Here is a 25,964-nt window from a genome sequence, read left to right as displayed (position 1 = left end):
TGGATGAGGAGTTGGGATAGAATCGAAAACAGAGAGTGAGAGTGAGTGGAATATGAAAATATAAATATGACATAAATTGTGATTGTCAAATGCAATTCATTGGTAAATTTCCATCAATTGCATTGAATAAATAAAACATAGAAAGAGAGCAGCCATTCAATTTTAAAATTATTAAATATTGCAAAGCAAATTAATTCAATTGTAAAGTTAGTAAATAAGATGAAGGAGACTACTACTACTATTATGGAAAAGTTCCAATAATTCTTAAACCACGTGTAATTCACTTGTAATTCCAAGTGTTTTATACCGGAAGCAATAAATGGTCTTCCGTTAAAACAACTCTAAAATTTCAACACATTCGTTCATCCCAACAACAAAATCATTGAGATTTATACAGCAATGCGTTCACATATTTGGCTTTTATACAAAATTTAGTTCTAATTTAGAATAGAATCAATGAATTCATGTGTGAAAAATTCCAAAAATTTTGCACTGTTGTACACAATGTGCTTTTGTATTTTAAATAGAAACTGGACAAGGCTATGAAATTCAAATAATTTTACAAATAAAATCAGTAGGTACTTGAATATTTGATTGAATGTAAATCTGATTTTTAACAAAATATTTTTAACTAATCCTTTGACTTCAGTTTAAAGGATCAACTTCCATTTTATGCACATAATATGCATTTGTAATAAAAAATTTTTATTTGCTTACATCAAATTTCAAATGGTCACTCAATATATGAAATGGGAAAAAGAATAATAAAATTAAAATTTATTTTCTCACTTTACGAGTAATAATTTTTTTTTTCATTTATTTTGAATTGCATACAATGGTATTGGGGTTTGTTTTTTTTTAGAGTGCAAATGATCCTTTTTTAAAACTTTCATTTATTTATACATGAATTTTTATTCTCAATTTTTGCATTTCTTTTTTTGAAATAGAACGAAATCAATATTACAATTAGTCATAACATTACGGATGACTATATTTGCAAGGATTTCGGAATGCAATCAGAAACGGGGGCTGTGCAGCACATATTGTATAGCAACTTTGTACTTAAATATGCGAAAGAGAACAATTCTTGGTGATTGTATTTGTAAGAGATTTGGACTATTTCATTTAAAGTAAAATATATGTATGTGCTGGTCCAGATTCCAGTAATAAATATATTTACAGAATATTTACGCCGATTATAATTGAGTATTATCCCGATTTATCTCGATCATCTGTAACTCAAAATTTTGTATATAAAAATTTTTTAAAGCGCATATCCATGTATGGTATAATATCAAAATTTTTAAATTTTTTTGACTGAAATTCAAAACTTGGATATGAACAAAAAATATGCAACCTTATCCCATTCAGCAGAATTGAATTTTTAAAATTCAAATAATTTTTGGGATTTATTTCATATTAACATTCAGAAAATTTATAACAGTTTGCTGCGTCTTTAATATTGCTATAACTACTCGTATATTGTTGTTTTCTTTTTAACAAAAAAATATTTAAATTCACTTACCTAAATTATTAATTTCGTTCCTGCTAGCCATCTTTTTTGATAATTTTCTCTTGTTTAATTGATTTTCCATTTTCCATAATACGATTTCATATTTGAATTTTTCTTTAATTTTATAACACTTTAACATTATGCAAAATTTTATAATTAATTTTCAATATTTCGAAATTTTTTTTAAATTGGCACTTAAACCATTTTCACTTACTATGACATCATTTTTGTTATCACTTTAAAGAAAGCTTTGTGTTATTTGTTTTGCTGTTGTTTTTTATTTTTAGTACCATTATTGATTGCCCATTTAATTTGATTTGAGGATATTTGTATACTTTGTATGTATGTGTATGTGTGTGTATGTAAAAAAAATGTGAAATGTTATTGAAAATTTGTTTATTGTTATGTAAAAAACCAATTATTTGTTTTATTTTTTATTTTATGTTAAAAAGGATACTATAAAAATTAAAATTGAGTACTTTAAAGAAAAATTGTTTGAAACTTGGTTCGATTTTTTTTTTCTGTAGTTTTGCACATAAAAGTATAGGAAAATTTATTAAAATCTTGCAACCCTTTTGAATTTGACTGTTTTGGTTTTTTTGATTTTTCAAAATTTTAAACCTTTTTCTCTTATATCCTTTTCTCTTTTATCTTTTACTGATAGATTTTAAAATTAAACAAAATTTAAGTATAGAACACAAGATCTCCATACCATATTATGGTTTAGTGTTGCAACTGAAAATTATCCTGAAAAAGGATATGCTGTTAATATTGAAAAATCCTTCTGTTTTTATTTATTTATTTAATGTTTGTTAGTATTTCCAGTAGCTATTACTAATCTCACAGTTTATCCATTTATAACGATTTATTGCATATATTCAGGCGTAAATATATAGATGGTGCTTTGTAAATATTCCAAAATGGTTACCATAAATTTGTTTTATGTTTTATAACAATTAGAAGAGTCTGGTTATGGTGAATATTTTTTTTTGTTGCCAACTGTTTATTGTTTTGATGCGTTGTGCAATAAATTCTCCTTTTGTTAATTCTTACATAACATGGGGAGCTTATATAGAATTGTTTGTTGTCTTTTATTTTCTGTTCTATTTTCTTTATTCGGCTATCAAAATTGTGATTATGATTTACGATGGAAAAACTTTTATTGTATTGTTAGTTTTTGTTTTATTTTTTAAAAATGTTTTTGAAAAGTCTGATAAATACCAAATGCATTTAATTGTTTATGATTTATGGCCATTGATGTTTGAATTCGCGTTTGTTGTTAAACTGAAAATAAACAAATAAAAATTAAAATAGCGATTTTAAAAAAGGTTAATCGTACAATAAAATTTTTTGAGGAAAAATTTAAAAAAATTGTATATTTTTTTTTTCAAAACCTACAGGGATTTTTAATGTTACTAGTTTAAAATCTATGAAAGAGAGTGAAAACACTCCGTAGGGAAAGGACGATGTGAATTTAAACAACCAATTTAATGTCCGGCACCTATAGAATAACTTCGTCAAATTACTACAATTTCATTTTCAAAACTTCCCAATTCTAAAATTTATTAAAATTTGCATAATGAAATTCGAATTTGAAAATTTCTTGTCCATATTGCTTGGCATGAATCCACAAATATTATAATAAAATATTCTTCTACTAGATCAAAATTTATTAGATAACAGCTAGTATTTCTGCAAAAAAGAAAGCTACTGAAATTTAAAATTTATAAAAATGAAATTAAAATCTCCAGACCTTTTCCACTGTGGTTCAAAAATTATAACAATTGTGATTCTTAACACCTTATCAAAGGTATTTGAAGTCGGAATAGTAGGAAGTTAAGATAGATTTTTAAATTTGTAGATTTGTACAACGGGGGCAACAGTGCACCGCGACCACGTATAAGGATCTATTGTGCGCCCCTATCCGAGTGCGGGGCATGCCCTACAAAACACGCTCGAGGCCCACCCTCCTAATGAACCCAAGCAACTTGTGAAGACCAGAAGACCGTAACTCCGCCACCGTTGGAGCAAAGCCCCCTTCTACGAGCAAGAGCATCACACTCCCCCAGGAGGCGCACCGAGGTCTCTCCATACTCCCCACAGAATCTGCAAGTATCCTCATTTTCCAGGCCCAGCCGACTGAGGTGTCCTCTAAGCCTGCAGTGACCCGTCAAAATGACAGTGAGGACTCTCACCTGGTTCTTGCCCATCCCTATAATTTTCTTAAATCGCTTCTGGTCATAATCTCCCAGGAGCTCCTTGGCTTGCCGCAGCCCCAGAAGACTTCTCCAGCGCTCAAACCGAAGTTAAGATAAGATTTGTGATAAGTTATAGTAATAGTAGCCGTAATATGAATTAAATGCAACTGAGTTACGTAATTCAATAAAATTAGACTTTTTACCTTTATATTTCTTTAATGTTTCTTTCCTCTTCTTACATACAATATATAAAATATGCGTTTTCTTTAGCTATTGTACTTGAATATCTTAATATTTTACATCATTCCATAGAATTCACTAAAATTAATTGAAATTGTAACTTTTGACTTATTTAAATTACTTTTGAATTTCTATTTACGTGAGTGAATACCGTCTACATACAAATGGCAATTAGAACAAGAAGGAAATAAAATTTAAGGATTATTTTAATTACATAAGATTTTGCAAACATGTACAAACTTACATAATGTACTCATAGCATTAAATTGTAATTACAATTTCTAAAAACAAACCAATGAAATTAATTGAAAAATTACTTCTGTACAGGAAAGAAATTAAAATTTTTTTCAACAATCTTGAAATAATAACAATTTATTTGTCATGGTAATTTTGAAATATTTTAATTAATTATTAAAATGATTATAAAATTTATTTGTCAAAATATTATTAAGGTGAACGAAGTACGTAAATGATGATTTACTAGCATTAATATTGCATATCCTCAATTGCAATTTATAAAATTTTACTGTTCCGGCTACATTAAAATATAAGAAACAGTTTCTTAGAAATAAATTAAATTTTAATTATATTTGAAATATTGTGTTTTACTAATGATTATCATTTAAATTCTCTAAAATTCATCCAAATCATAATTAAAAGGATATTATGACATGAAAAAGGAAAATTTTATTTTGTTTTTATGTTTAAGTAATTTTTCATGTTTAATAATTTTGACTTTGCAAAATAAAATTTCATTATATACATTTGTATGCCTTTAAGGTTCATAGAAAAATTGTTCTGAAAATATTTTTAGTATAATCACACAGTAAAATGAAATTGAGGAAATATTTTTAAAATTTCATTGTTTCTGAAAATCTGGAAAAAAATATATTAAACGTGTTTAATCGTTTAATTTTTTTAATAATTTCAGATTCTCAAATTCTTTCAACGAGTTTTCCATTATTCAAAATCAAATGCCAAAGGGCGTTTAGAGTGATACGTTTTCAAAATTTCGACAAAAGAAGCGTGATATCCAAAAATATAAAAAGCCACTGCATAATATAAAAACTACCTATACCCAGGGATGGAAGTGAGGCGCCTAATTTCTAAATATCCACAGATTTCCAAATATTTTCTAAATATTTTCACAGAATTCTAAATAATTTCTAAATATTTTCACAGAATGCCACAAAAAAAATGTTTTTCTTTAGGCAAAATTTTATAAACTTAACAAAAACGGAAAGTCAATATAATAACTATAGCATATTTTTAGGCGCAAATTAAGACTTTGTTGAGGTCCTTTTTACAAGAAATTATTTTGATTATAACTTGTATGAATTGGATAATGAGATTTTTAACAAAATCTTGGCTAAGAGCAATATGATAAAGAAGTCGCAAAGGAAAGGGAATCATTCAATTTATCTACTACACCATAGTAGAACATAGTACATTAAAGGATTATAAGGAAAGTACTTCAATTACGGAACACAATGAGCATGATGAGCTGAAAACATATTTGCATATTCCGATAATTAATATGTCACTTCCATTACAGCCTTTAAAACTATTTTAAAACACTCCTTAATAATTAAATAACCACACAGTCCAACCTTATACGTATATTAATAATTAATAAATACCATTAAAAACCGTGTAAAATTCAATGCATTTTATGTAATTTAATAACTGCATTATATAAGGAGATTTTAATTATAAATATATTTTAAATCTACAAACACAATATATTTATACAAGCCTAAAGAATTAATAGTTCTAGTAGTAAGGTATGATAAAGAAGTATGAAATTATTATGCTTCTACAAATAAAATTATTACCTTGATAAACATTGTTATTAATTTATTTTTAATATATATATGCAAAAAATGAAAGCCATTTTATTAAAAGTTTAATTAAAAGGAATTTTAAGCGAACAAACAATAAATTAATTTTTCGCTATATCCGATAATTAACTTTTATATTAAAAAAAAATTTTCAACAAGTTTTCATAATTTTAAAAAATTTTCAACTTGAAATTCATTTAAAAAATATTTTCATTTATTTCAATGTAATTTTTATGGTCCATTAATAATATATTTTAATAAACACCAAAATGAACACACACATTATTACATTTATAATTTAATATATACACATACAAAATAAATGAGATATTGGAAATAAAACTTCCTTCGCTATTAAGTGAAGCATAACCAATACAAAATTATTATTAAACGAGAAAAAAAGTAGAGTTGACCTTGTCAACTCTGTGATACCCGTACGAATTTGTTATCCTATGTGCGAATAACTAATGTGCCGTAACTAAGTATGGGGCAGACTATGACTTTAAGTTGCCGTATTACCATATTAATTTATGCAAAATTTCAGTACAATGTGTTTTTCAAAATACTGGTTGTGCCAAACTACTATTAAAGTTGTATAGCAGCTACCAGAAAGAGCCAAGAAATTTTAGCGAATTTTATCAAGCACATCGGCCCTATTAATATATTCACTTGTGTGAAATCTCAATATCACAGCTTTTATAGTTTCTGAGATATAGCCAAATAACTTTTGAAGTTGTATGACAGCTACCCGAACCGGTACCCCGATCACGTCAAATTTAAATAGGGTTCTGGCACTTGCTACAATAAATCATTTGTGAAAATTTGGTGAACTTAGCTCAATTAGTTTTTGCGTTATCGTTCGGACGGACGGACGGACAGACAAAGCTAAATCAACTCAGAATTTGACGCTGATCAAAAACATACACTTGAGTCTATATCTAACACCATTATTTCTTAGCGTTACAAACGGTAAGGCAAATTTAGTATACCCTTCGAACATACGTTCGTACCGGTATAAAAAAAATAATTTTTATATTGTATACCAGAAATCCTTTTTTTTTATAAATAATCTTTATTAAAATATTTTATGAACTTAATTTGCATATATTTACCAATTTATTACCGATACAATATCCTTTTCCTGTACATTATCTTATTTAATGCATTTTCCTTGCCTACGTACACATTATCATATACAAATTAGCATTTTACCATAATAATGCATTATTAATGAGGTGAAGGACGATCAAGGAACAATTTGCATGTGTATATTAAAAAATATATAGGATGTGGTCTGTACGTAATTGAATGAAATCGTAACCATATTGTTCTCTCAGTAAACGTCCAACTTCAAAAACAAAAATTTGATTCTTAATACACTTTAATTTTCTTCGAAGTTTATAAAATAAAACTTGTATAACAGTTTCGTTTGGTGTATAAAAGTTTCGCTTTTCCATATTAACTATTTTCTCGTATACATTATGGGCAAATTTTTTACTTTGCCTTTTATAGTAAAGTTCTAGTCAATGGCCCCTGATTTTCTATCATTTGAGCGAATATTTTAATTAAATATATTTAAAATGTCAAATTAGTTGAAATGACTGAAGGTTGTATGCCCTAAAAGTTTATCAAATCGTATAATAAACTCAGATATAAATTTTTGTGAGAATCTGTTCAGCTGCATTTGAAATTTCTCTGTCAATAGCCTGACGAACCTGCAGACATTTTGTTAGAAAAAATCTCTCTCTCGCGGAGCATTGCAACAAAAGAACTGTGTTGCCGTCGAAATACGGTTACAATACCTCACTTATTGGATATGATGCGGTCAGTAAAATTATCATTTTGTTATTTTATATAAGATAAAATCAATGTGCAACAAATTATAATTTATTTTTTTTTGGGGGAAAAATGAAAAAAAAAAAACAAAAAAAAAACGGAAATCAGTTTCTTTATACCAATTAAGAATGCAATTTGCCACAAAATTCATTGTAGCAATAAATAAATTTTAATTAAAATAATTGGAAATTTAAAAGCGTGTGCATATGAACCTGAACATATGAAATTTATGTATGCAAAACCAAAAAAATTAAGATAAGAGCATAAAAGTTAAGATAAGAGGAGCTTAAAATACAAATTTTTCAAATTTCGAGGAGTGATTATTTTGCAGGCAGTCTTTGGGTACAGTTTTTCTTTAAAATCATAACAATTTCCTTGTTATTTCAGTTGAGAAAGGAATAAGAGACAAATAACTGGCACTACTGCCGAATTATTTACTGCTTTTCGGATTTTCCTTTTATGAATACCAAATTTCCAATAATATTGCACTATTACAAAAAGTAACTTGTACCGGTATGCATAAAGAAAATTTTCTTTCAAAACATTCTTCACGATCTACCATTGTTGTTCATCAGCTTTTGATGTACATCCCTATTCCACATCAAATTTATAGTTTAAAATTGGATAGTAACGGTAGGCCAATTAAAGTATTAAAATCCTAAATATTTTAATTAAGCTTTCTTTGATTCAATTGGAAACAATTCGAATATCCTGGTATAAATGAAAATTTTATGATTTAGATTCTGTGTTAAGCATAGGAGAGTCAAATCGCATATTTATTGTTGTTAAAATAAAAAATTCGCGAAAAACGTACTCAGTATACTCAAATTTTTTTCTCGAACACTTAATTACAAACACCGCTTTTAAGAATAGCAGAATAGTGGCACTAAATGTCACTCATAAATAAATTTAAATTCTATAAATACAAATAAGATTTAAATTTATTTATACTTTAGAAATTTGGAAAGATTAAATTACACACAAAGCAAAAATGAAACATTAAAAAATTTAGATTCCAATTTAGTAAAAGAACATTCCAACAAAATATCCCTATTATTAATAGCCTCCATCTATAAAGCAACAACAAAAGAAGAAACAAAATATTTTTGCATATAAGGTACTCACGTACTGACGAAATCGCATTTTTATATGTGAGCACACGTACAGTCTGGAGTCAAATTGAGCTTGATCAGTTTAAATTAAAAAAAAAAAGAAGAACAAAATCAAATGCAATTAAATTTTGTACCGGAAGATTCACTAGTATATTATTCTTTTTTTTGGAATACAAATAACTGCACAATCATTTATAATTGGGTTTTTTTTTTTAAATAAGTTTTAAAATGGTTTGCTTCCTCTTTTTAATGACGCTATATAAAAGATTATACTTTAAAAATATTTCTACAGTTACTATTAAAATTTACTATTAAAAAATTTTTATATAGTGACAATATTTTCATGTGACGAAAACGATAAATTTTTAATTCTTCCGATTATAAAACTAGAATTTTATTACTTTTACATTTTTTTATTACAGGGTTACGTTCTTTTGAAGAGCATGCCATAATCCTGATTATTCAAAACTAAGCCAATCTGAGTAAAAGAGAAATTGAATAGAATAATTATTTATTTTTATTCCGATAGATGGCTTTAATATTTTTATATATCTATATCAAAAGTACAGGACTTTATCGTAACAAAAAACAGAAACATTTCCTTAAAATTACCTAAAACTGCTTAAACTGAACAGCCGTATTAGTTTTTCTCTATCGTGTTTTTATGTCGTCATTCTGTGAAGGAAGGCACGGAAGTGCTGTCTCAACATTTTATGCTAAATCGAAAGGTCTTATTCGCTTCAGTCTCTCTGTTCTGACCCTCTCTTGTATAAGTAAGTTGATAGAACTCAATATTTATATGCTGTTCCAAACGCGTCCATGGTACCGCTCCCTATTTTATAATTCACTTCGGGGACACCCAAATCTCGATAAATATCACTATTGAGTACATTCCGGGGAGCACCTTTCATATTACGAAGCACATTTTATATAATTTTGTGATAAAAATAAAAAGTCTTCTGCATCATTACTTACTTTAACCGATTTTTTATACAGTCTGATGTAATTAAAACTGTTATACACCATGAGTGTTATACGAGTATTATATACTATGAGTGTTATACTCTCTTAAATGGAACACTAACAATACTAAAAATTTACATATATAAAATGATATATCAAATTTTAATATGATTCTATTAAAATTTTTATGGACTAATATATAAATTAAAAATAGAAAACAAAAGATATTTGGTCTGTAATATAATCATGAGCTCAATTGCTTTAAAACTATTCATAAAATGATAAATTTTATAAGAAATTTTCTTCAGCAAGGAACAAATATCATTGCCTTTCACATACCCGTATATAAATTTTTGAAATAAACTAAACAAGATTAAAATAATTTCTGGTAAATGAAAGATTCTTTGATATTTTAATTTTATATAGCAGGCAATGACATAACAGTCACCATTGGCGATAACCATAGTTAACTTTTACATTTTTTTGTTCATTTTTTTTGTGATTTTGTCGCACTGTGCATGAATAAAAATCTTTAGATGGTCTGTTTATATGCTATACTGTAGCCATTCTTGTATCCTTTTTATGCACTTGCATTAAGACTTCATTTTAAATTATTTTATTTGTTTTTTTATTTGAAATATTAAGTTAAAGAATAGTGGCATATGACATAGACTGCAAATTTTTCTTTGCTTTTGAAAAAATTAAATTTTAATGCGAGAATGAAATTTTATATTTTCCTTGTTTTAATGTTTTATTTTCACCACATCAAATTTTGTATGGTGAACACAGATTTTATATTATGTGTATAATTGCATTAAAAAAAAATTCAACACATTGAGCGGTAGGGGGAACTGGGATTCTTAGTCAAATTTTTGTTATAATAAAAATCAACCTCAAAATTCAAACCTCAATCTTAGATTGTATAATTTAAAAAAACTTTAATTAATTATTTTAATTAACAAAAATAAATATTTAATTTAAAGATAAGTAAGAATTTAAGTTGGAGTTTATAGTTCAAGGACTATAGTTGCCACATAATATAAACTCTCTACATAACGTAAACCTTAATACAAATTATTGACATCATCTAATCGTACACAAATCAACTTTAAGTGTATGACTAAATTAGCAAATAAATTTATGAATATTTTCAATTGTTGTTATGATGACTTTGTTTATTTTCTTTTAAAACAAATTCAAAATAAATTAAATGTCACCAAAGTTCAATAAGTATCTGAAAAAAAAAACAATTCTCTTGAAAAAACAAAATATTTTCCATTGAAATTTATAAAAAAAATTCCATATGAAATATTAAATTTGCCGTAAGGTGTTAATTGGAACCATAAATACGGCAATATACAAAAACATTAAATTTGAAATTTATTACACAAAAGAATTTTTTGTTCCCATGTTCCAATTTCACATTTTCCTCTTTATGTCATCTAAGCAATAAATATTATTAAAATCGATATTCTAAATTAACTTGCTATTTGTATAGGAATGCAAAATTTTAACGAAAAATAATAAAAATTTCTAATACTAACTTTTAACGGTAAAAAAAAAAATAAGTTATTATTTTTTGCATATAAGATTAACAAAAAAATTTAACAGGTGCTAGCGCATATAAGATTAATTAGAATCAATTTGTTTTTAAAAATTTTCAATATTTGAGAATTGAAACATTTACATATGCACCCACACGTTACTCAAATGAAGATCTATGTGAATACTAAATTATTTTTTATGGCAAACACTGTATTAGAAACAAATTTATCTACTTTATACAAAACAAAAAAAAAAACTAAATTTAAAAATGACATTTTAATAACATGAAATTTAGCTCACGTACAATGGAATGTTGATAAACATTTTCATGTTTCACAACATTATTTTCAATAATAATATTTTTGTCATTATCTTTAATAATGTGCATATTCGCACATTACTTGTTTATTCATGATTTATACAATATTTACGTGTAAACGAATTTGAAAAAAACAAAATTAAATTTATTTATTGGATTAAAAATTATTGTTAAATAATAAATTTTTTATTTTTAGATTTTGTTGCATATATTTAAAAAATATGAAATAATTTTGAAACTAAATTTGCATTAATTATTACAAAATTAATACAAAAATTTAAAATAGGAAATATTTAAGCATTATTCTAATATATCAGGCTCTGTTCTGGCGATATTCAATTTTTGTGCGGTGAGGACGATTAAGTGCAGTAAATACATGAGTTGCAAAGGCGATAAGCATGACAAAAATACCGATGGGCAGTATGACAGATTTAACTATACACCGAAAAAAATCCAGAGAGAGAGAGATCTGAAAACTAAGAGAATCTCAATATGCTTGAAATAACGGCAATAATTTTTTCTTCAATAAATTTTACCATTCAATCGGGTGGGTATTACACGATTTGTTCTCAGTGCACTATATGTTAGCCTGAAAGCATACTGGCTGCTACAAAGGAATTCTCTCTAATACCAGCTTATCTCAGAGAGAGGCGTAGCGGACTATCCTTTTCCTAGCTATTCGTAGAACTAATATACGAACAACATTTATTTTATTTTTTTAATTTAGTTTATTATTCTACGGTTTAAAGCAATAATTTTTCAATAATTTTACACATTTCGTATTGTTTCACACTATATAAGCTATAATTTACTTTCCCATTAAAGTACCTCAATTTTTTTTCGGCTAATATTGAATAAACACAAAATAATAAAATTTAATTTTTTTATTTTGTTTATACAAGAATCTTATCGAATTTTGTTTATTTTTTGTAGCCATACAATATATTGTCTACTATCAAAAAAAAAAAACAAGGTAAATAAATTTACTAACAAAATATTTACACTACAAACAAAATATTAACCAACATTCTTATTTTCGTATATATATATATATATATATATGAAAATAATGATATCCTCGCATTATACCTGAAATAATGCTAAGTATATTGAAAAACACAAGTTTAAGTATAAAAGTAAACTCTAAAAATAGTTAAAGAACCCGGTATATCTAGGCACACAATAAGTTGTCGCAATCGCTATTTGAAGACTCAAGGTCAATAGAAATAATCTAAGAAATTAGAAAAATGAGGGGGAAAATATTAGAAAGAAAAACACTTGTTGCTCATATACTGATATTTTTATAATTAGATCATTCGTAAGTTATTTAAGTGTTGTAAATGATCAAGACGTCACCAATATTTAAAAAAGTTTCAGCCTTAAAATGTAAAAATAAATATTTTTCATACATATTGATTGTAATATGTAATTTTTTTTTCAAATGTAATATTTTACACATAGAATTCTATTTATATTTTAATCTAATATTGGAGGAAGAAGAATATATAAAATTTTTTAATTAGAAATTAATAAATTGTTAAATTGAGAAGTTTAATTTAATTGTGTAGGAAGAATCACGCCCTTGTAATTGAATTTGTATTAAAATATTGTTTTTTTTTAAAGTTGCTCGGTAGTACGCACTAGATTGTAGATTGCAAGAACAGGGTGACAATACATATCAGCCCATCATAAGTTGAATCTATTGTGCCTTTCCGAGACCTACCTTTCAAAGAAATCCAAGCGCTGTGTGAGGATCAGTTATCCGCAACTCCTTCTTTTACTTTTATATATTCGAAAAAGTTTTAAATGGAAGCCGGAACGAAAATATTCGTAATACGTTAAAAACTACGAATTCAAAGACTCATTTTTCTTTAATTTAGTCCTATTTTAATCGTGTTGACTGAAACTCAAGTATTTTATAACTAACTCGCATTAACACAATTAGACTGCTACAAAAACAAGGTCAAATCAGATTTTTTTCAAAAAAATAAATTTTATTCAGCAATATTTTTTTGCAAAATTACCACTAAATTCACCTTCAAAACAATCCAGCAGTATAAATCACAAATAATTCAAAAATTATTAGCTCCAGTTATTCTAATATTCATGAACATAAGTTATTAAATTGCACGTGCAGTAGTCAAAACATTTTTCATAAAAAATTCATTTAATATAACCACAAAATCTTTTTCATTTTCTTTTTATTATCCACCACCCAATAATGTTACCAAAATGTTTTCAACACTTTAATAAGGTGTAAAAACTCATTATTTTGAAACTTTTTCCGTCACTTTTCATTTTATGCTTTTATATTTTTCTTCTTCCTCTTTCCTTTTGTATTAACACCTAAAGATTGATTACAGGTATTTAACCTCATTACACATAACCTACAATAATATACCATGTGCCAAAATATCCTTGAGAAGCAAATAATAATAAAAACAAGAAAAAAAAAATTAAAATTCTATAGAACATTTGAACCCCCAATGAATAAAAAAATAAAGGGGAGTCCTTTAAGATTACTGCAAAAAAACAGCAAGAAAAAATAAACAAGAATGAATAGAGAGAAAAAAATAAAGTACTTTTTTTCATTTTCTATGTTGATCCTTATTTACTTATCCTAGAATATCCTTTTTAGTTCTCTTTTATGCTAATTGTCACACATTATTTAATTGTACTATCTTGTTCAAAAAAAAAAATTCTCCGGTTTTATTTTACCTTCCTTTTAATTTTTCTTTTATTTTTTTTTAGCATTTTACATTGTAATGTCCGATTTTTAGAAAAAAAGAGGACAGTAGTAGTTAGTATACAATGTAATATTAATTATGTAAATGTACCTATAGTGAATCTCTAATAATGCCGCAAGGACACACCTTCTCAATTTATATTATGTGGTCATATTATGTAGTTTCCTAAGGAAGAACTCCCACATAATTATATGGTAACCTAATATATAAAATGTTGAAAGATCAGAAAATAATTTATATTGTGGTTAAGTTCATAACTCTATAAATTCAAAGGTGCAAAATAATTCATCATATATAAGTACTGGTAATTTATAATTCAAATTACAAAGAGTAATTCATCACATTTGATTGGTGTCAACTGCGGTAAAACAATTTAAATGAAAAGTCAAACAAATGTCTCACAAATAATTTAATATTAATCATCAAAGGACGATGCAAATTTCTTGTCCCTACTAAAACAGGAATAAACAACAATTATAATAGAACATGAATTTAGCTGGATGAGAATCAAACAATATTCTACATGTTTTGGTTCAAACTTGGGTGGGGGATTAGAGGGCGCACAATAAATTCTTATACGTGGTTGCGGTGCACAGTTGCCTCCGTTGTATATATCTACAATCTACAATATGTTTTTATTCAATCAAACAAAACTGGTTATACGCATCAAACAATGCCTCTTGCAAATCAAACTTTTATTAAATTTTGATGGAATCATACAAGTTCGTTAGCAACATTTGATTTGCGAACCACAGATAAGGTAAGATGAATTTGTATAAATGTTTGCAACTTTCAAAAATCATTTTGTCAAACTTATAAAATGTGGTCAGTAATTCGAGTGTTATTCATACCATTCAATCTTGTTCCATTGAACAATATACTTCATACCATTTCACACTGCTCAATATTGTTCCATTGAATCATCTTTCCCAAAATAAACGCAAATGATTGCTGAAACTTATACTCATGCCATATCATGGAACTACAAGTAAAAAAAATATATAATTTAATATTATTTTACACATACTTATAATAAATGTAACAAAGAATATTCATGGTAAAATTTTTAAAAGGTGGCAAAAGAAACTTTAACTTTGTAAAGATAAAATTATAATATTTACAAAATAATAAATAATCAAAAGTTAAAGTTGAAAGACCTTCAAAGTAAAGGTCATCTACATAATTTTTTGCTTTTTAAATGGAAGAGATTTTTATACGAAGGTATTTTATATAATGTATTTGCAGGAAAATTATAATATTATAGAGATTATCAACCAGTTGGTCAATAACCCCTTCCCACCCCCCCCCCCCCCCTCCCCATAAATATATGAGTTAAATTTTTAAATTCAAAATGAAAAGTTTTATGTACTGTTAAATTTAAATCTGAGCATGTAATACACCAATCACGTTACGTATCTATCCAATCTATGTACAATAAGAGATTTCTAAAATCCTTGATTGAGTTTTAAGGGGAAAAACGAAATTTAGATAAGTATTAACCGTCTATATTTGATTATTTATAAATAATTGTCATAAAAGGTTTATAGTATTGAAATATAAATATGCAGTAGAATCTCCATATAGCGAACATTTCACTAAGCTGGGACAGTTTCTGATTTATTACATAATTTATAATATATTTAGACATAGATTATAATTGTTTGTGATGTAGATTCTTTAATGCAGACATTATGAAATTTCTGTGGTATACCAACGAAATTTGCAGTATTAAGAGTGTTCGACATATAGAGATTCTATTGTATGTAAATTTGAGAATTATGTATAAAACTTATCTTGTTTAAGGTGTTCTTTACATAAAAATCTCACTGCATTCTAATATTGTTATTCTTAATATTCTAATTCAAAATATTTATTTGGTGTCTTGAAAATGTTTATAAATATTAAAATTACTGTACTTAATTATTAAAAATTATAGTAATTATTAAAATTACTATTATTGCAAAAAAAAAACTCTATGTTTATCTATAGACTATGCAAAGCAAAACACTCGATTTGAATAATAATTTTTTTTTCCTTTTTGCGGCGCAACTTTGACGCAAATGCTATGTAAGAACAGAAAAAGAAAAGGATAAAAAGTATTTTTAATAGTTTTAACAAAATTAATGGAAAAAATATGAAAATTTAATTATAAAGGTTTGAAATTTTTTTTTTCTTATCCCTTATTATTCACAATTAATTAATAATCACTTACTTAATAGTAAGAGACAAAAATTTTCTGAATTCTTTATTTCTATTTAAAGAATAGAAAAAATAGCATAGTTTTAGGGGTCTATGATACACGGTTAATTTAAAATCTCTTTTAGTTTGTAACTTAGCTAAGGTATTAAGCACTGTAAAGAAATCTATGAATTAATTATTGCAGTAAAAGTATTTTTTCTTAAATCTGTTAAGTAAGAATACAATAATTTGTAGAATTGTAAGAATACAATTAAGTAAGAATACAATAAGTAGAATTGTAACTACTTGAATACCAAAGTTTTATTATTTATCTGGTTAAAAAGTTTGAAAATTCAAATAAAAGAATCATTAAATAAAATGATTTTCTAAAAATCTATTTTCTAAGCTGAGCTTAATTTAATATTTTTCTAATAAAATAAAAGCAGAAGCATTTTCAATACCATTGTAATAGCCTTATCTCCCTCCCCTTCCCCTCTTTCCGTTATTTTTCTTTATAAATTTTCATAATTTTTATTTTGCAGTCTAATATTGTGTTTTTTTTTTTCTTTCTTCCGCAAATAGAAATTTGACTAATGATTAATGAAACGTTTTCGCTTAATAGCCTTGATAATGAAAAAACAAAATAGAAAAGAATAAAGAATCAAAAGAATATGTTGTCCTTGTTGTCAAATATACAAAAGTTATTTTTATTATAAAATATACAATAAAAGAATGCATTAGCATTTAAACGTTATAACAATATGCGTCATGAAATTAAGGACATTAACAATTAAAGCGTCTCCACTTTTTCTTAAAATAACTTTCTTTTAGCAATATATTCATATTTTATGCAAATTTATTCTGTTATCGCATTTTTTCCAATACCCGATAATAATGGATAAATCAGAGGTACTTAAAACGTACTTTAAACATTTATATATTTCGCATGTCTCGTGGCGCCCCGTCTCCTACAGAATTTCAGTATAAATTACTTATTAACTTAATGTATTTTAAGGTAAAAATTGGTATGTTATACAATTAATCGAAAATTAATACCGCCTTAAGAATTTCAATGTAAAAAATTGATAAATTGACCGGTTAACTACAATTGTTGAGAATGAGGAAGGGGCCTAGGGCTTTAACCGTTTTTGCATTTCTATAAAATTTAAAAATTAGAATAAAAAAATTATAAGAATTATTGTATGTTATCTCTGACTTTCGGAGTAAAATTCGGAGTCAGTGTCGTACTGGTGGTAATGGAAAATGGAGTTGACGCGGAGTTCAAATTAGAAACAGAACTCGAGCAAGTACCAGTCAGAATCAAAATCGAAGTATAAGCCGTAGCCAAAATTGAAGGCAAAATCACAGTCAGGTTCGCAGTCGAACTTGAAATGAGAGTGAGAGCAAAATTCACAATTTGTATTTTCAATTTAAAATAAAGTTGAAATTTTAAACGAGAAAATTTTTTTCTCATATATAATATGATAGTTAAATTTTCGAATATACATGCCTGTAATTTCTTTGATCTATTGTGTATAGACACAATATGTATGTAGTATGTTACATAGAGATCCTAAGCTGATGATCTTATACTAAATATTTAAGTTTAAAATCCGTTCTATATATTTTCGAGAAAATACAATTTGACAATATCAATAAAAATTTTTTTTATTATTGACACTCCCCTTTTCCATAATTATACTTGTTTTTATTTTTTATTTAATAAAATAATAAGATTGTTATAATATTGTAACTTAAGTAAGTATGCAAATATAAGGTGCGGAAATAATTGTATATTACGTACAGAATGCTTCGCATTAAAGTGGATAATGATTATTAGAATATACGGGTAGGTGTCAAAAAATGTTCGGAATGAGTGGTCGGAAAATTATGGATTACATATGAAGGTCTGTATATGTGTAATAAGAAGATGACATTTTGCCGCAAAAATCACCTATTTATCACCTATTGATATCGAGGGCTTGCATAATATTAATTTTTCCAGCTTAATGTTTATTACTTCTTCTACGATATTAGAAAACTAACATATTTTGTATTGCGGCTGTTTATTACTAACGCGTATTTAATTTTTAAAATCTTAGTTTTTCCCTCATTTAGCATCAAGTCGGACTAGTGGAAGCATTTAGTAGAAATCACTCTTTTAGGACTCGTTGAGACAATCTAAATTTAAAAGAAAAACTGAGATAGAAAAATATTTTCTTTTTTAAACCAAAAAACATCCTGTATAAATATACATAAAATATATAAGTTGTTTGAATAAGAAGAATAAGTTATATACCACACCATATGTCGTATAACATTATTATTGCACCATCATATTAGAAATTTCTCTATAATTCCTTCAACAGGATGAGCTTTTTGTTCTATTCTTGTTTTGTTTTGTGCTTTCTTTTATTTTTAATAGAAAATAGAAGTTTTTGTAAATACATACATAATATTTTTTCTATTTTTATTTATTTAGTTCATTGGTGACGATAGAATAATTTCACTCCTATATTTTCATAATACGTGATTCATTCTTATACACTTTTGTATATTTAAATATACATATGTATAGGTATTCATATAATTGGTGAATGTGGTGAATATGGTAGATTAATTAAAACATTCTATATATAAAATGCTGTAAACATATTGAATAAAAAATTTTATTATTTTCAATTTTTTTTTTTCCGAAAAGGAATTAACTAGGATAAAAATTTTATTTTTCTTGTTTTTTTCAATAATTACGTAAATATTTAAGCGATTAAAGAAGCGATTTTGGTAAGCATCGCATAGAATAAAAATTAAATATTTAATGAAAATTAGAAATTAAAGTAGAAACATTAAGTTTTTCCATTAGAAAATTTTTTGCCTAAAAAAAGGCGTGAGCACTTTTATGGTCTGTCAAGATTCTAAGTGAAGGCTTAGTTGGCTATAGTGGGTAGAAGGGTGGGCGTCCCGTATAAGGGCAGGCGAGCGGTTTTTTAAAACCGAAACGTGGAAGTTAGTCTACTTATTTGAGCCTGGTTGTTTATCGCTTGTACATATTTTGTCATGAAAAGTATGACAATCACTGTCGATAATCTCTGTTGCTTTTGTACACTGATTGTAATAGTAATTTCTGTAAACGCAGGAGGATCAATATTTAATTCTCCTATCATAGAATACTGTAAACCAATGGCAATTGAATTTTACTCGGTAGTATAGTGGTTAGTATCCCCGCTTCCTCCTCATATGGTTGAATTAAAATTTTCAAATTTTAATAGAATTGAATGGAAACCGTTTTTCTCCTAAAATAGAAGTTAAATTAGTATAAATTTCTTAACTTTTTATTTAATAAGTACTTTATTTTAATAGAACAAAATTTTCTTGTATTTCCTCCACCGGCTGAGTTGTTTTCCATTAAATTTTGCAAAATTTTTATCTTCAATTTCATAACACTCTAAGTTTAATCGAGCTTCTACAAATGCAATCATATGTAAAAGTAAAGGCTTATGTTTATAATTAATTAATGGATATATTTTAGAAATAAAATACCTCTTTTCATAGGGTAACTATACACTACATTACTAATGATAACTTAAATTGTATTTTTGAGTCTCTTCTTTTAAAGAATTTAAAGAATAGACGACCCCCAATTAATAAACTACATAATCAATAAAATAGAGAAATTTGAACAACAATTTCGAGGTCAAATATAATATTTCTCCTTATATATCGATATCCTATATGGTATAATTATTCAAATTTATTATTCTCTTACATTTTTAAAACTTTTTTCATTAAACTTAAAACTTTTATAATCATAAATCATCTCTCATATCTTTTAAAATAAATTTAGAACGTGAGAAAATTTTAACTTTTGTATTTTGTGGATTTTCTTTTTGCAACTTCATCAAATTTATTTATCGGAATAGAAAATATTTGAAACTTAACTATTTTATTACAAATTTCTACTGATTTTTTTATCCTGTTTCACATTAAGAGCAGAAAATTTTCATTTTTATCTCTTTTTCAATGCTTATTTGCTCTTTTTCTACTTTTTATTTTTCCAATTAAATTCATTATCAAAATCCAATATTTAAAATCAATAAAGCATGTTTAATTTATTGATTTATTTATACAAGTATAATAAAAATTGAAAGTGATAATTGAAACTAGATAAAAGAAAATTGCAAAACATCTAACAGTAATTTTAAAGCATTTTATAAGCTGCTTAAATGTTATTTTATATACAAATTATTTGAAAATATAGAGTGAATTTCCTAAAAATTAGTAATCGAAATTCGCGACAACAACAAGCAAAACTTTGAAGCAATAGATGGATAAATAAATTTGTGATCGAAAATGGAAATTAAGGCTGCAGATTGAGCTGACGACATTAGAAATATTTGCATTGGTAAGGTAACCGCTCCATTTTTTTGGGGTTCCTACTGCAGTTGTTATATTAATGGGACGATGTTTGTTAATTAAGCTGACTCTTAGTCAGCTGAAGATTATCTAGTACGATATTTTTCAATACTTTTCTAGTACGTTACGGTTTTGAGATACCTTCTGTATGTTCTGCGAGTGTCTTCGTCTGAATACGTGACTGAGAAGATGTTCTTTGAAAGAATACCAATTCCATGATTTAAGAAGCTTTCGGCATCATCCGTGTGATATTTCTAGAAAAGGGTAGGTTTTTTCAGCTGGTTAAGTGATGAGTGGCAGTGTTTCGGATCACAACTCTAAACTCGAGTGAGGAATGGCAGCTGACTGGTGCATCTTAATCCGGCGATTGAAAAGAAACTTATATTTCTACTTCTTAATGTTTATCACTTTAATTTTCATATTGAATGTTTGTCACCTTACACTGTTTTACTTACGCTCAAAGTTCATCAATGAAATTTCCTAATACTCGTATATTATTGATTGAAATTATCTTGGTTATAAAATTTTGTAAAATCTCATATTTTGAACTCAAACCAACATTCCTAATTCATTACACATGTTTACTAAAATTAAATTCATGTACGTATTTATATGCGAAATTTTTCCACAATTATATCGCCATTTTTTCTATACTTTTTAATTTTCAATCATTTTCGCATCAAAGTAACAATTGAAGCTGATAAATTACACAATTTTTTTTTTTGTTACTACATAATGAAAGCTTTTCAATTTACGACAAATTACAATAATAACCGACTTAAAAGTTTTACAAACAAAAAAAGTAAATTGAACAGAAATGTGATGAGACTGGAATGAGGGGCGTAAGACAGCTTTAAATTTCAAATGAATGATTTTACAATACAAAAAATAAAATAAAAAAAAAAGTTAAATTATATTTTCTTGATAATTATTATAGTAGTACACAATCAAAGAATTATAGAAACGATTTCATTAAGTATAACAGAATGAAAATTGTGTTATAAATGGAAAAGTAAACAAAAACAAATTAAATTTGTAAGTTTTTTTTTTCTATTCTGAAATAAAATTTACTCACTTTATTCAATTGTATGTGGTGGCTATAATTTTGGATCAACTTATGTATAACAAATATGAGTGAATCGAATGGACAAATGAATAGTTGTTATATGCGTATATATAAAAAAATTTCACATATACGTGAGAAATTAAGCTATTTAAAACTAAATTGAGTTGTTCAACGCATACATCACAACAATATTTTGTAATTTTTATTCTATTACATTTAATGAGAATTTAATTAAATAATTTCGACATTATCTAATATAGAATGTTTATTAAAAGAATTTAAACGAAATTATATAACAGATAATGAAAATAATAATTAAGAAGAGAGGAAAGTAAAAATTCTCACTTTCTTGTTCCGCATTCTATAGAATGTGAGAATTTCGAAAGGTTCTGCTGATTAAAGACGAAAGACCGGTACTCTTATTCACTATTAAGATTAACTACATTTATCCTGCAAAAGTAGTCAACAACGATTAACCGTTATGTGTTCTAATATTTTTCTATTGAACTTCATTAATTTTTGATTCAATTGTTTTTAAAGTAGGTCCACGTAATGTTATATGTTACCCTACATTTGCATTTAACAATAGTAATAAGGTAATACAACAGTAAGTGAGTTTGATTATTTTATGGTGTATGAAAATTTTAATATAAGAAGAGTCTCGTTCCGGGAAGTTGTTTAAAATTGTCTTTATTTTTCATTTAATGAGAAATGTTTTCTTTCTTATATGCTCCTTCCATCTAGCGTCATAGCCAACTACAGTTGAATTGAAAGTTAGTGAAGTTAGATGAAACGATTTAATTGAATTTCATTAACTTTTTTCTAACCTATCTTATTATTGGATTTCTAAACTTTGTACATAACCCCACTTACACATTGTCATACAGCAATTATTGCAGTATTGTCAAAAAATGTTGCATTTGACACCAGTTTTATTCGTGGATTGTCACAGATATACAGCAAACACAATTTTAGTCGTCTGTGGTATTATAATATCTTCAAGCGATGAATATTTCTCCTCTTATTTAATTCGTAATATCTCGTCAGCCCTATGTATAATTCAAGAACTTGAACATATTGTTACGGGAGTAATAATTGTTTTAGTTTTCCTATCAATACGCTAGTGTTTTAAATTCGATAAGTGGTCTTAGGTTTCTTATTTAAATTTATTTTTTTCACAATTTTTTTCCTTTTTGGTTTGCTTCGAATTTCTATACATTAATTATTTAATAAAAAGTTTCTAAATAAAATAATGAATTCTTAATAGATTTTATTACTTAAATATTAAATAAAATATTGAGTACTTTTGCTCATTCTATTACTACGTACAAATTAATATTTTTTTTTTTTGCTTTTAATGTTTAAAAATCACTAGGCAACAATTTAATAAAGATGAAATATCACATAATAAATATATTCAGAAAAGTTTTCTAATTAAAGAAATTTTTATAAACTTTATTATTGTTATTATTAAGCAATTTTCTATAAAAATAATAATTTTTAAAGCCAATCCTTATCTAAAAGATCCCTTTTATAAGGAATATGTACGAATACTTTACCAAAATCCGAAAAACATAAAAAATTTGAATATTTTAAGAAAAAAATTTGCATATCATGGCATTTAGTATGTACAAGAATTTATATATGTATGTATGTAATAAGAAATCTTTGAATTTTCATAAATCAAAGTGTATAACAATAATTAAAAGAAAGAGTTTAAGATCGAAAATCTGAATAAATTTTAATTTATCAAAACTTTAACACAAAATTGTTTACTGTTTGTACGGCTTTGCTTCTTATATTTTACAAAAAAAATTGACGCAGATGAAATGATAAAGTGACGAGAATTTGAAAAACTTTCTAAATCAATGCCGGAAATGCCTGGAACTGATCTAACATTAAAGAACTGATATTAACAACTAAGTTCTTCTGTTTGACCCGAATTTCAGGCAATTTTTCTTAATTTTCAAAATATTGGTATATAAATTTTCGAATATCACCCAATTTCACTGTCAGATTTTCGTAAAGCATTCCAATAAACTGAAAATAAATGTTAATCTTAAATTTTATTTAACTTAAATTAATTAAATGAAAAATTTAAAGAAAAAGGTTACATTATATGTAGACCATAATTTAATTAGCATAAGTTAGAATGACGTTGACAAATGTTATTAAAATGACATAATCTCAGTTACTCATTTATGATAAAAATTGAATTCGTATGAAAGCTCCATCTATATGAGAATATTTTATTAAAATTATTTGATTAAATAAAAATGTCAAAATTATATGAATAAAAAAATAATCAATGAAATTCTAAGTTTTTTTTCCGAATTAGAAAAATCAAAAAGTAATTGTAATACTTGTATACATACTATGTATATAATATAAAGAATTTTTTGTATATTATATAAACATAAAAATATTAAATTTCATGAGTTTGACATTATTAATATTGAAAGAATGGTAACAAATTTACTAAAAAAAATATTTCGAAAATTACAAAATAACTTCCGTTCTAAGTTTATTTTTATAAATATATTTCTTCATATACCACATACATAATGTACCTGGTATGTGCATATATCTATTTATACTCAATTTATATTAGAATAAAGTTAAGCTATTTATGTTCCCATCATTTTCATATCTGTATATACATTATGTACTCTTCTGTTATGTAGATGTCGCTTTCTTTTATGGCTATTGTTATTCTTATATTATAAAACGTCATAAGAAATCATTGAGTCTTAAATTTTTTACTTGGGATATTGTAAACATGTTTATACATGCACATATTATATTTATTTACATATATGGATACATGATGTATAATGCGAATGTAAACTTGTAAAACTGTCATTAATCAAGTCAATAAATTGATGCAAACAAAATAAGTGAGTGATAAATTTTAAAATAAGAAAAACAAAAAGTTCGGGTGTATACGTGGCTGAATGAAAAGTTCTTTAATTTTATTTGAATTGTGTGTTATTTGACATATTACACATATGACATTAAAATTCATTTCAAGTACAAAAAAATTGAATGTAAAAACAAAAAATAAATTATTTTAATAAATTTTTATAAAAATAAATTTGTAAAATTAATGATACTTAATAAGTTTTTTTACTTCTTCTTCATCTTTTTATTTTTCTTAGAAATAAATTTATTGTTGTACATAATTTGTTGGTTCTCACTATTCTTTCCTATAAAGTTCTTGAAGTGAGAGTCTTTATTAGAGAATTGCACTTGCATCTAAATAAATTTTGAAATTTCTTTTTATAATTTGAATAAAATATTTAATATGAATATTTTTACATTTTTATTTATTAAAACATGTAGTCTTAACATTTAGCGACAAAAAATATACAGGAAGCAGTTTTAAAATTATTGATTACTGTTTTTGATTGCTGGTTGTCCGTGAGACTATTTACAAAACGTCTACACCCTTTAACGTGGAAAGCTACTTTTATATACAATTTGATCTTCAAGAGAAACCTTTTAATCTAGGAAAAAAATTGTAGTCGTGTTCATTCCTCTAAAAGTTGTAGTTCCTTTATGAGAAGCATGTTATTTTTCACAATTAATTGCAATGGAAATCCGTAGCTTACTTATTCTTCCTCTCATTCTTACTCTGTTTCTCAAAGTATTAATCCTTTACCCGGTGTTATTTTGTCAACTATACTTTACGCTCAAAGGATCAAAGGAAAATATTGTATAATCATAAAATAGTTTTGTACATTCCCAAACGTCTTGCGCCCTATTTCGTTACAAATTGAACCAATTTATCATTCATTACAGCCTATAAATTTATGTTATACAAACAGATTTTTATTGCATTATCAATTTTACTGTCTTTATTAAGTAACATTTTCCAATTTTCAAGTAAGCATTTGATATCTTTTTCAAATTAAACCCATTTCAACTAACACAACTGAAATTGATAACCATTCAAAAAAAAAAAAGGTTTTTTTATGTTATTTATCGATTTTA

General features: G+C 25.9%; 1 protein-coding gene across 4 annotated transcripts in view; it reads right to left on the bottom strand.

Moving 5' to 3' along the window:
- Positions 1-25,964, bottom strand: part of LOC129606790 (adenylyl cyclase 78C) — a 98,415-nt gene that overhangs the window by 54,358 nt on the left and 18,093 nt on the right. Inside the window, exons 2-3 of one of the 4 annotated variants that reach the window (XM_055517349.1) lie at positions 2,226-2,797; positions 1,526-1,847 (exon numbers count right to left, since the gene is read on the bottom strand). The gene's annotated coding sequence lies outside the window, so the exon portion shown is untranslated. Of the gene's footprint in view, positions 1-1,525; positions 2,798-15,165; positions 15,297-25,964 lie in introns of those variants that run through there. The other 3 variants (XM_055517347.1, XM_055517346.1, XM_055517345.1) reach the window with 3 other exon arrangements.

This window comes from Condylostylus longicornis, unplaced genomic scaffold (genome assembly GCF_029603195.1).
Source record: "Condylostylus longicornis isolate FDR11 unplaced genomic scaffold, ASM2960319v2 ptg000022l, whole genome shotgun sequence".
Lineage (NCBI taxonomy): Eukaryota > Metazoa > Arthropoda > Insecta > Diptera > Dolichopodidae > Condylostylus > Condylostylus longicornis.
The sequence above is the reverse complement of the archived record's forward strand: the minus strand, read 5'-3'. Positions and strand labels throughout refer to the sequence as shown.